The following is a 13,484-nucleotide window of genomic DNA, read 5'->3' on the forward strand; positions in this document are numbered from 1 at the left end:
TTGATTTCAGAGACCTTCACGGTAAATAATGTAGCACCGAGGTTATGAGTGATATTTTTGATTTTTGAGATTTCATATTTGTTTATACTCTTTTCTGAAAATGAGTGGAGGTATCTTAAAACAAAGGACGTGGATGATAAGGTTAATTAAATAAGAACCAAGGAAAGGAGAAGGAAACATTTGTTGCTTTCCCCATGAAAATTATTTATTTAGGCGCAGCCTTATTTGATTTAGATACTTTTGGTTCTTTCTTCAGTGCTAAGTGATCCAGCTTCACAGCGTTTTAAGCATAAGACTACACTATGCCTGAGAGATCACTAACTTTAGAAGAACTACGAACCCTGAAAAACAGGAGGTAATGCAGTGAACTCACGAGAACAAGTGACAAGTTTTGCTTTCATCTGCTTGAGAGAATGGACTTCAAAACCTGCTTTTGCATGTAACTCACTGTGAGACTGTAACCAAATTACTCAGCCTCTCTGGGTCTCTAGTTTTGGTGACTAGAACAGCTATAAGTTCTCCTCCAGCTCTCACATCTTTGGTCTAAAATGATACTTGTAAATCTGGGTGACTTTCCAAACCATTTATGTTTACTCATTTGCAGTAATCCCAGAAAAGTATTTACTTTTTAATACCTTTATTGAAATATAATTTATGTACTATTAATTCATATTACCCATTCAGAGTGTACAGTTCAATGGTACTTTAGTCAAAATTCTTAATCACTTCCTCAAGTTGGGTCAAGTGGAATTCCTCTTATTAAACTCCTCTCATTAAACAAATGGCAAGTCAAGTTCAGTAAACCTGTTGGTAGAATGAGAAGATCACTCTAGTCATATTTTCTCAGTGTGCTTTCATTTTATTTGATGCATTTCAAATTCCTATGATACCAGACATAAGACTCAAATATCAGTCTGGAAACATTTCAGAGACAAATGAATGTACTGGGGGAACATGCTAAGTGAAATAAGTCAGACAGAGAAAGAGAAATACCATATGATTTCATTCATATACAGAATTTAAGAGACAAATGAACAAAGAAACAAATGAACAAATAAAGAAAAAAGAGGCAAAGTAAAAAACAGACTCTTGAACACAGAGAATAAACAGGTGGTTGCCAGAGGGAGGTGGATGGGGGGATGGGTGAAATAAAGGGGAATAAAAGTACACTTATTCTTATATAAGCACTAAGTATAGAATTGTTGAATCACTATATATTGTACACCTGAAACTAATACAAAACTGTATGTTAATTATACTTCAATAAAAAATAAAAAATATATGAAATTAATATTAACTATTCTCAAAAATTAAATTGTAGTCCTCAGATAACATAAATGTATGTGTTTTGATGGGGACCAGTGGCCATAGTTAAAATTTTATGCTACTATGGTTAAAGAAGAAATATGTGCAGATTAAATGACATGCTACTGAACAAAAAATGAATCAACAAATAACTGAAAAAAATTTAAAAACACCTTGAAGCAAATGAACACAGAAATTTAACATGTTAAAATTTGTGGGATGCAGTAAAAGCAATTCTAAGAGGGAAGTTCCTAGTGATAAATGCCTACCTCAAGAAACAAAAGTCTCAAATAAACAACCTAAATTTACCCCTCAAGGAAATAGACAAAGAAGAACAAACAAAGCCCAAAATTAATAGAAGGAAGGAACTAACAAAAGATTAGAGCACAAATAAATGAAATGAAGACTAAAAAGACAAAAGAGAAGATGAAACTAAGAGCTGGTTCTTTGAACCGAAAAACAAAATTGATAAGCCTTTACCTAGACTCACCAAAACAAGAGAGAGGGCTCAAATAAATAAAATCATAAATGAAAGAAGAGATGTTAAAACTGACACTACAGAAATACAAAGTATCATAAGATACCACTATGAATAATTACATGCCAACAAATTGGACAACCTAAAAGAAATGTGTAAGTTCCTGGAAACACAAAACCTATCAAAACTGAATCGTGATGAAATAGAAAATCCGAACAAATGGGTTACTAGTAAGGAGTTTGACTCAGTAATCCAAAACCTCCCAATAAACAAAAGTCCAGAATCAGATGGTTTCACTGGTGAATTCTACTGAGGATTCAAAGAAGAATACCAATCCTTCCCAAATTATTCCCAAAAATAGAATAGGAGTAAACACTCTCAAACTCATTTTAAGAGGCCAGCATTACCCTGATACCAAACCAGATAAGGACACCAACTAAAAAAAGAGTAAATAAGCCATATTTACATAAATGTAAAAGTCCTCAATAAAATATTAGCAAACTGAATTCAAGAATACATTAAAATGATCACACACCATGATCAAGGGGGATTTATTCCAGGGATCCAAGGATGGTTCAATATCCACAAATCAGTCAACGTGATATACCACACTAACAAAATGAAGGATAAAAATCATAGGATCATCTCAATAAATGCATAAAAGCATTTAACAAAATTTAACACCCATCTATGATAAAAGCTCTCAACAAAGTAGGTATAGAGGGAACACATTGCAACATAATAAAGGCAATATATGATAAGCCCTCAGCTAACATCATATTTAACAGTGAAAAACTGAAAGCTTTTCCTCTAAAATCAAGAACAAGACAAGGATGTCCACTCTCACCACTTTCTTTCAACAAAGTACTGGAAGTCATAGCCAGAGCAGTTAGGCAAGGGGGAGAAAAAAGGCATACATATAAGAAAGAAGTAAAACTGTCACCATTTGCAGATGATGTGATATTATATATAGGCAACCCTAAAGACTCCCCCAAAAACTGCTCAAATAAGTGAATTCAGTAAAGTTGCAGGATACAAACTCAACATGCAAAAAGATTTTTGCACTTGTATACACTTATAACAAATTATCAGAGAGAGAACTTAAGAAAACAAGCCCATTTACAATTACTAAATTTATTAGTAATTTATTTTGCTACATTACTAAGTTAGTCTAAAAGAATAAAGTACCTAGGTATAAATTTAACCAAGGTGGTGAAAGACCTGTATATTGAAAACTATAAGACATTAATGAAAGAAATTGAAGATACAAATAAATGAAAAAATATTCCATGCTCATAGATTAGAAAAAGCAATATTGTTAAAATGTCCATATGACCCAAAGCAATTTACAAACTCAATGCAATTCCTATCAAAATTTCAATGGCAATTTTTGCAGAAATAGAAAAAACAATCCTGAAATTTGTAAGGAACCACAAAAGTCCCTGAAAAGCCAAATCAATCTTGAGAAAAAAAATAATAAAGCTGGAGTCCTCGCACTCTCAGATTTCAAACTGTAATACAAAGGTACAGTAATTAAAACAGTAGGACACTGGCATAAAAACAGATATATAGATCAATGGTACAGAATAAGGAGACTAAAATTAAACCCATGCATATATGGTCAATTAATTTACAAGAAAAGGGCCAAGAATATACAGTAGGCAAAGGGCAGTCTCTTCAATAAATGGCACTGGGAAAACTGGACAACCATATGCAACAGAATGCAACTCAAGCACTATCTTATATCAGACACAAAAATTAACTCAAATGGATTAAATATTTGAACATAAGACCTGAAACCATAAAACTCCTAGAAAAACCTAGGTGGTAAGCTCCCTGAAATAAATCTTGGTGATGATTTTTTTAATCTGACACCAAAATAAAAGCAACAAAAGTAAAAATAAACAAGTGGAACTATATAAAAATAAAAAGCTTCTGCACAGCAAAGGAAACCATCCACAAAATGAAAAGGGAACCTACTGAATGGGAGAAAATATTTGCAAATCATAACTGATAAGGGTTTAACATCTAAAATGAATAAAGAACTTATACAACTCAATAGCAAAAAACCCAAACAATCCAATTTAAAAATGGCTGCAGATCTGAATAAATATTTTTCCAAACAAGACATACAAGAAGACATACAATGGGCACCTGAAAAGATGTTCATCATTAAACATCAGGGAAATGCAAATCAAAACCACAATAATATATCACCTCATACACTTTAGAATGGCCATTATCAAAAAGAAAGGAAATAAATGTTGGCGAGTATGTGAAGAAAAGGAAATCCTTGTGCACTGTTAGTAAATTGGTATAGCCTCTATGGAAAACAGTATGGAGGTTCATCAAAAAAATTAAAAATAGAACTACCATACAATCCAGCTATTCTACTTCTGGGTATTTATCTGAAGAAAATGAAAACAGTAACTCAAAAAGATATATGCAGTCTATGCTCATTGCAGCATTATTTACAATAGCTAAGATATAGAAACAACTGAACTGCCCATCAAGGGATGGATAAAGAAATTATGGTACACATACAGTGGAATACTAATCAGTCATAAAAAAAGAATGAAATCTTGTCATTGGCAACAAGAGGGATGGACCTCGAGGGCATCATGCTAACTGAAATAAGTCAGACAGAGGAAGACAAATACCATATGATCTCTCTTATATGTAGAATCTAAAAAACAAAACAAAACCACGGAGCTCATAGTTACAGAGAAGAGATAGTGTTTGCCAGAGGCAGGGGGTGAAGGGTGAGAAAAATTGGTGAAGTGGGTCAACAATAATGACCAAAAAAAGTAATGAAAAAAAAGATTTAAAAAAACGTATGTGTTTTGCTGGGAACCAGTGGCCATGGTTGGAATTTTATGCTGAGATTACAGAAAAGGGATAGAAAAAAAATTTTTGCTTGGTCAAATTACAATCAAGGTAAGAAAATCATATTCTTAAATTAGAGAGTAATTTATAAACAAATGCTTCCATTTATTTTTGTGGGACTTCTTTACTACATTTATTTGAACTCGCCTTGCGCAAGAAGGTCCTGATAGGTCCCGCCATATTCAAGGAAGTCAAATTTAATTTCATGGTTGGTCTCTATAGTCTGCTAAATTCTCTTTGATGGCTTTCCACTTATTATACAAAATATTGATTTAATGTAAGTTTTGGCTTAATGCTCAGTAGCTAGCACTACTGCTTTTCACACTGGACTCATTGGTCTGAGCTGACATGGAGAGAGATGTCAGGTGAAGTGGGCAGTAGTGAACATGGGCACCCTGAGCTGATGGCCACCTCAAGAGGAGTTACCAAGCTGGTCACTGCTCTCCTTGCTGCCACCCTGAAAGAAGAAATTCAAAGGCAGTCACTGCACATAGACGTGTTTCCGAACCATGTGGTCTGAGTAGTAAAGAGCTCCTCACACCAGTGATCAGTAAAATAAATATTTATTGAGCACCTACTGTGGCCAAAACGCTGTGGCAAGTGCTGTGGCATATGCAAAGATGGATAATAGAAAGTCCCTGGCTTACAGGGGTGTTGGGGGGTGTGCATAAATAACCTTAATACAAGGTGGACTGGGAGGCACATTATAAAGGAGTAAGGGGGATGAACTGAAGTTTCAGGGAGGCTTCTTGAAAGAGTGGAGATTCCAGCCAGGCTTTCAAGGTAGACATTAATTACCTACCTTAATCCAAATTAAGTCATATGACTAAATAAATTTTAATCAAAGGCCTTCATTATCAGTAAAAGACTTGCCAATTCTCCTCTGTGTATATAAAATAAATATGAAGCCACATGCTGGGGTATATTGTTTTTGTGGAAAACCCCATAATATGAATATTAGAAAAATTAAAGCACAATAGTGAATGTAAAAATGAGAAAAGTTACCTCCTGACCCCCCCACACACCTAAATATTCAGAAACAAACACTATCCTATGGCTTCCAGCAGTTATAGGATATGGGAATAAGAATCTGATTTTTTTTAAAAAGAAATCAAACAATAGCTTCTCAAGCAATGTGAAAATGAGAAATGCATAATCAAGAGCAGGAAATTTTAACCTAGAGTTTAATGCACTGGAAATGGTTGCGTCTTGATTTGCAGTGATCTTCTTTTCTGACCATTCAGCTGTCCCGGCACCTTCTCCAGTTCTGGGTCAGTGAACACACCGCCCTCCTGGCCACACACGGCCCCACCCTCACTTGCCCACGATGCCAATGATGTATGATGCTAAATCATCATATAATGAGGAACCAAGTACTCAGGCTTTTCTAATTTTCACAGAAAATGAACTTTAATTCAAAACTATGCCTGGCTAATTAAACTTTCCTGTGATCTAATTTGCTCTAATTATTTCCATAAATTGAGATGTAACAGGGGTTATATAAAATTATCGTAACAGAAAATTGAGTTTGAGTCTGAGTTTTAAGCTAAGATGAGGTTTCTGAATTGTTGCAACCTGTTGCTGAATGTGGATACTATTATACACAACTCAGAACTGTACAAAATAAAATGAAATAAAGTAAAAAAGCTTTTTTCTTCCTCTTTGAAATCTCTAGGTAAAGTTTCATTCTCTGAAAGTACTAAAGACTTAGGTTATACTGCACAAATGAGGCTGAACAAACAATCTGATATAAATCCAATGAAAAACAGTCATCTAAATTCAACACATTGACCATCCAATACCAACTATAAACCAGACTACTTCCTAAAAGGCATAAAATCTAATTATATGCTATATTAGAAAGCATTAACATTCTCTATCAAATTATATTTTCATATCTCTCTGGCACCAGAATGGCAACTTTTGAAAACTGTCCCACACTCCTTTTTTTTGTTGGCGGGAAAGGAAGGGAGAGGAAACCTCCCTTCAACCTATAAAGAAATGGCAATGCTTATCATGAATGTGAACATATTAGACTGACCCAGAGAACTTTGCCTGGAGTTAGAGCCAACACTCAAAAGAAGATAAGCACGAAATGAGTTCACAACCCAAACTATTAAAACAGCAAGAGTTTGGACCTTACTATATCCTTCATTTTGGCTAGTTAGATCACTTTCCACTGATGTTGGTGTAAACTTTGTAATAACCGAGCCTGGATTCCACCAACGGGAATAATTGCCATCTAGAGAAGTCTGATGAAACTGCCTGATGAAAGTTTTTTTTAATCAATTAAATAAATATATCAAATTAAACTCATCTATATTTTTAATGTACCTCATTGTAGTTCATTATGGAAGACCCCCATATGTTCTGTATCATTAGTGAGACATTCTCAGTGGTGTAATGATGTAGTGCGTACACATGGGGTAAAGTAATGCATTTTTCATTTCTTCTGCACATTTCATTACAGGGTGGAGATGCTGCAATTTTTCATTTAAGATTCCATTTTGGTGTGGGAAAGGGGAAATAAACCTAGAGCCAGAGCTGTGTCCAATTTCTCTAACTTCATAATTCAGCAACTGATAATTTGCTGAGGATAACTTTTCTTAAACAGTCCTCTCCCCTTCCGTATTCAGAAAAAGGAGGGATAGAGGCTGCCGTTCCTAGGATGTTTTTCAAACAAATCAGAGGTGGCTGATTTCTGAGGAAAGTGAATCCTTTCATTGCCATCGGCTATTTTCGCCAATGATAATTGTAGTTTGTGCACCAGGTTCCTTAAAGGGGAACTTCAGTTTATAAAAGATGGGAAATGTAGGACTCCATACTTTCCCAAAGTTAGCTCGCCTGAATATTTGCTTTCGGGATGATCCATTAGCGTTTACATTGTCTTTGGCTTCATTGGTATAACTAGAGCTTTTTGAGGACCTCATCAAAAATGACTGCCCCAGAGTCGTCTATAACTCTGCAGGGTGATGTGACGGGCTGTTGGGACACAGTTCATACATAGCTGTGCTGATCCCCATGGCTTTATTTTTTAAAGATTACAAGCCACACAAAGGTACAAAAGTCAGATATTTCCATGTTTCAGGGCCCCAAGTGTTTATAGTTGCTGTTTCCTCCATTTGCCGAGCCCGTTTGCCCTCTCCTTTCTCATTTATCCATAGCAATGAAAGGGCTTCTCGCAGTCTGAGCATTAAACTGGCTGTGAACTCTCCTCCCCCCACCCCACCCACCCCGGCTCCCAGACCCTGGCTCATCTTGGCACAGGTATGCAATGCAGCTGCAACGTGAGCCCCATCTCCGTCTTCCCTGTGCCCCTATCCCTGACCTGCACAAAAGTCAAGAATGAAGTGCTTCAAGAAGGAGGTGTGTTATTACACATTATTTCATTAAAAGACTCCTACTGAGCCGAGATGGCCAAATGGGCTCAATTAAGTCTTTCTGGGGATGTGTGTGGCTGTCTATGGTGGGTTGACACCAGACAACATGCTTCATTCTCTCTGGGTATACGTATACTTTCCCCTCCCACCATTTGCGAATACCTGATCTATAACGTATTTTCCATTCCTGGGTCAGGAAGAGAGGAAGAAAGGAGGAAAAGGAGGGCGCAGAAGAGACCCTCCCCCATGAGTTGGTGGGAGGAAAGGAGAAGTTAAAATAACAGCGAACAAGCCAAGTCCCAGCCATGTACTGGCTGCCTCTTTAATAACACGGCAGGGAGACAATGACGTTGAACAGTTGCTGCTTTCTGTTCAGCGTCACCTCCTTGTCTGACATTAAGCTGATGTCTACCAAGGCCCCAGCAGATCCAGTTCCGCCTGCGCTCAAGCTGGAATGCTTGCTGGGTAGTCGGGGCACAGAGCACACAACGGCTATATTTTGTTGCAACAAGAGCTGCGGGAGAAAACACCCTGGCAAGGGAGTGAGCTGCCTTCTCTAAATGCCCGCTCGGCTGTCCCAGTGTCTAAAGTACATTTCTCTTCAGTGAGGAATGGGCCCTCAAAGCAAAATCATTATCAAGGCCAAGCTGGAACACAGGGCTCACTGTCTGCCGCCTCTCTCTCGCTCTGTCTGACAGATTTCCTGTCAATTCTTCTGAAGCGCACAGCATCTACCATGCGATATTCTGTTCATAGACAAATAATGACCCGCATACAGCTGTGCATATTATCTGGCAGACAGATGTTGGACCGGGGTTGCCGCTGATACAGTTCATATGCAGAAAGAGAAAGAATGGTCCATTAGTGCTAATTCTCTTCTTTCTTAACAGGTTCACTATTTGAACCAGACCCTCCACTTGGTTTATCTGTAAAGCGACGTAGATTCAGTTTCTTCTTGATGTTCTCCTGTTTCAGAGAGGAGTTAATCGGGTTAAAGGGTTTGGCCTTTAGCTGAAACCTTTGATTCCAGACTTTAAACAGGAATGCTCTCATTTTCCCCCTTGTCTCCATAGCTCTGTTCTCAGGGGACTTCAGGGTTGAAGCTGAAATTAGATGGCTACAAGTGCTAACACCTGCTGCAAGTTCATCGGGTTTTGCTGGCTTTACAGCAGCGTCGGGTGCTTCCACAGTTTGTGCAGGAAAAGATGGAGAAGGGAGCTGTGGCCCTGTCGCAGTGGGCCATTTTTCCTCAGTGGCTTTTCTCATTTTGCGGCCCGTCATGGCCACGCTGTGACCAAGCACGGCTGTCCTCTCTCGGGCTTCCACCTCATTAGCGAGACCCACCTGAGTAAGACCAATGGAGGTGGCCACAGATGCCTACCTCATCTGAGGGAGTCAGGAGCGCATGAAGGGGACTTTAAATTATTAAAATTATGGATTTTCCTTTCTCGTCAGCACGCGTAGGCTGGGGTGGTGATGGAGAAGGCCTACTCCCCTAGCCTCATGGGAATGAAATCCCCTACATCTGGGGGACGTCTCAGGCTTACGTGGGAAATGGGAACAGTCTTCAGGGTCACTCCTGAAACAGCATGAACAAATGGTATTGAATGTCAGCTGAGACTCTCTAGTCTAAGAGGTTAGGAGAGATGGGAGAAGGAAGAAGGAAATGAGAGGTCCTAGAATCTGATAGATGAATCCTGCTGCCCCCTCTTCACCACGAAGGGCTCTCCATGCAGGGAGGCCAGTCCCAATGTCCTGCTCCCACGTCCTGCCCCTCCAGAGGGGAGGCAAGTCCCAACATCTGCATGGCAGGGTGGAAGCATGCAGACCACAGCATCCACTGCCCTGTCCTGCTCAAGTCTGGCTGTGCAACTTGCATCAAGCTACAAAGCTCTCCTCCTTACAGAGATTTTCAACACTAAGCAGCCTCTTCCACAGGTTCTAGCCGGCTTCTGTTCTCATCCAGCTCTTCCTTTTCACCCTACCATTAAAACTCAAGCAACATCTTATCATCTATGCCCTTGTATTTTCTGGAAGCACAAATTATGTCCCATTCTCCAATTTGGTATTCTGCTCTAAACTGCTGTTTTTTTAAAGGAATTTCTTGCTTCAGGTCACTCCCTGGCACATGTGGGGCCTCGCCCAGTGAGCTCTTGTCTCTCCTACTTCACTTCCAGCAAACTCCTTCCTCAAATCAGCGAGATTTCACTCCACCTCTTTCTGAGTTTCGAAACACACACACACAGGGCTAAAAGAGGGACCCTCATCAGACCACTTGATGCCGGCCAGGAGGGTCCGCAAGGAAGACATTTCTACTACATGTTTGCATTCAAAGGTAATATCTCTGCCTTTTCTCTAAAAGCCCCCTTGTCTGGAGAAACCTGGGTTAGAGCAGCTGGAGATCTTCAAAAGGCAGCCATTTCTTTCAGCTTCATTTTGCAAGGACAGAAACCGAGGCACAGAAAGATGAAATACTTTGCCCAACTTCATGTCTTTCTCTTAAAACACTGAAAAAAACCTTAAAATTTGCTTTATGCATGTTAAAACATAAATCTCTAGTCCCTTGGTTTAGCATGTAGCTGGAGGGTATGAAGCGGGTCTTTCTTCCTTTTAAATCTGTCCTAAATTGCCTCTGGATTGTCCTCACCTGGAGGCTGACGTGCAGGTGGGCAAAACCCTCAAGTGGGAGGTCAGCTGAGAGCACACATTTCACGAGCACCGCACCCACTATAACTTTGGGAGTCCTGCGTCTCGCTGTGGCAGAACGCAGAGCATTGTATGGAGATGCCTCCCTCCAAACTGTGGCTGCAGCTGGAAGCAGCAAGGGCTCTGGGCAGGCAGGGTTTTCTCATCGCCAGAGAGCATTTCACGCCACAGGGTGGATGAGAGCTTCCACACAGATATCCTATTAGAATGGCCTAGGAAACACAGTGGGTGATTAACCTTTCATCTCTGGGTTCTGAGCCTGATTCAGTTCACCACTGGAAAGGCACTGGGTGGCCACGTGTGCCTTGGCACCTTCTTGAAATTCCCCAGTGATTGGGTGTGAGCGGCTGTGATCAGCACCAGCCCAGGGCAAGAACCGGGGGGGATGTGGCAGAGAAGGACAGAACCACAAGTGAAGGTGCCCTGCACGGTCGTGTCTCCCTTTAACCGCTGCAGTGAGGGTTTCCACACACAGATAAAATTCACCCAAATTATTAAAGAGCCGAGAAAAAAAATTCCCATCACAATTACATGGATGTTCTGCCAACAGCAGTAACAATAGCAGTTACAGAATAACTACAGATAATTACAATCATTTAATTCAAAGTACCAAGTCACTTCATGCAGAACATGACTCATTTATCATTATTGACCTTAGAAGAAGCAAATTTACCCAAATCAATAAAGGTTCCAAATATCCATTAGAGCAGACAGAGATTGGTTACAAGTGTTAGGAGCTTCTATATACTTGGATTAATAGGGGGAAGTAGATCTGGATGCTTTTGATTAATGAAGAGATTTTTTTTTTTCCTTTTGAGACAGTTATTTGAAACAGAATTGACCTTAATTTCTCCTTTAATTCATGTTATGGAAAGTCAGTTGTTTTTGTTAAGAAGTTTCATTCCCATTAGTTGCTGAAACATAGTGTAATTACAAAGAGAAGTAATCTATAAACAGGTAGAGTTCAACTTTGTTTTTAATGGACTGTTCGGGGCTCCCTGAATATTCATGTGGCAGAGATCCGTCTGGTGGAAATGGACTGGAGTCTGGTGGGAATGACCAGGCATCACTGTGTTTCTCTTTTTAAGCTACTGCTGTGAGCTTTTTCACACTCAGATAAAATTCACCCAAACTATAAAAGAGGGGAGGAAAAAAAATTCCCATCACAATTATAGGGGTGTTCTATCAACAATGTTCACAGTAGCAGTTTCAGAATAGCTACAGATAATTGCAATCTCCTTGTTGTAGAAATGAGAAGGTTTAGGCTGCTTTTGAGAGTTTGGTATTGAAAAATAAAATTGAATTGTGGATGGAAATTGGGATAATAATAAGTCAGTTCAGTCACTTAAACATCAAGTAGTTCAAATTGATTCCCAGGTGTTGTACAAACATTACCTCACTTAATCCTAATGCCGAGGGCTGGTGGGGAGGAAGTGGAGAGTTGGAGGGAAATCCTCCTACCTCAACAAAACACACACAGATTTGAACATGTCTCGCCCAGCATCCCAATCCAACGCTCTATGATAGAAAATTAAGACTTCCGTCAAAAATGGACTAGACTGTGAAATGCATTAGCGTAAAATTAGTCATTGTGTGAAAAAAGGTTATCAGTCTATTTGTTCAAGAATTGTCAAAATTGCAAGATTTCTTTCATGATAGAAGTTAAAATGATGAAAATCTATGATGTCATCCCATAGGAAGACTCATAGCTACAAGGTCGGATTGTTCTCCTGCCCCAATCCCAAAACTCTTAGTTACACCGCTACGACCTCACCTCGTTGGCTGAGGGGAACTGGGGTTGACTTTTCCAAGGTCACCCAGTCAGTAGGGATGGAGCTGGCATCTGAGCACACATTAGTTTGGCCACAAAGGGCATCCTCTTCCTGCCATACCTTGCTGTGTCCAGCAGAGTTCAGGCGGTCCCTATCAGGGCAAGCATTCTGCAAAGAAGTCATCTGGAAGAACTGAACCAACATTTTCCAAAATGGGTTTTGAATGCTGCATACCCCCCAAAAGAATAAACGATCTTTCCCACTTCTGTGGGGGTCTCTCAGGATCAGGTGCAGCGGAGTCCACACTTTATATTGATTAGTTCTTGTAAAGAAGCCAAATTCCGCAGCCCTCTCATTGAATATGGAGTTTAAAATCCTTACTTGAGGAACTGAGAAAATTCTCCCCAGCTACAAATCCAGCCCCACAGGAAATCCAGGTACTGGCAGGGAGGGAATCAGCTGGAACCACTAAAGAAACAATTGCTTCCTTAACACCATCTGGGGAAGAGAGGCTGGAGTGGAGGCTGAGAACATGGAAGGAAGCTCTAAGGAAGAGGGGAAAAATGCACAAGAAGCATAAGTCACTGGGACTGAAAATTTGTTCCATTTGTGTCTCTCTGCGGGAAGAAATAAAGAAATGCTGACAAGGCATGCCAGTCTGAATCCCTGAGCAGTTGGCCTGGTTGACTTTGTGTGATGGTGGGCCAACCTGTGTGCCTGCCGGCTCACACCACCGTAGCTCTTCAAACACATTCTATAGATCCCGCTAATAAATTCCGTTTGGCTGCAACCCTCTCCCAGTTCCAGGCAGTCTCCTCTGAAGTGTAAGTGCAGCCTGTCTTTAAGCCAGGCTACTGCCACTTACTGGTGATCTGTACCTCTTTGGAAAACTAATCTACGCTGCATTTAAAGGCAGGAAGCAGAGTTTGAATGAAAATGCAGTACCATGGCTAGAGG

At 39.8% G+C, this 13,484-nt stretch overlaps 1 protein-coding gene across 8 annotated transcripts in view; it reads right to left on the reverse strand.

Annotated features, from left to right (window-relative positions):
- Positions 1 to 13,484, reverse strand: part of LOC144378832 (uncharacterized) — a 542,559-nt gene that overhangs the window by 243,283 nt on the left and 285,792 nt on the right. For 2 of the 8 annotated variants that reach the window (XR_013440599.1, XR_013440598.1), the window contains exon 7: positions 677 to 804. The exons of the other annotated variants lie outside the window; for them this stretch is intronic. The gene's annotated coding sequence lies outside the window, so the exon portion shown is untranslated. The remainder of the gene's footprint in view (positions 1 to 676; positions 805 to 13,484) is intronic. 8 annotated transcript variants of the gene reach the window in all.

The sequence above is a fragment of the Halichoerus grypus genome, chromosome 8, assembly GCF_964656455.1.
Source record: "Halichoerus grypus chromosome 8, mHalGry1.hap1.1, whole genome shotgun sequence".
Taxonomy (NCBI): Eukaryota; Metazoa; Chordata; class Mammalia; order Carnivora; family Phocidae; genus Halichoerus; species Halichoerus grypus.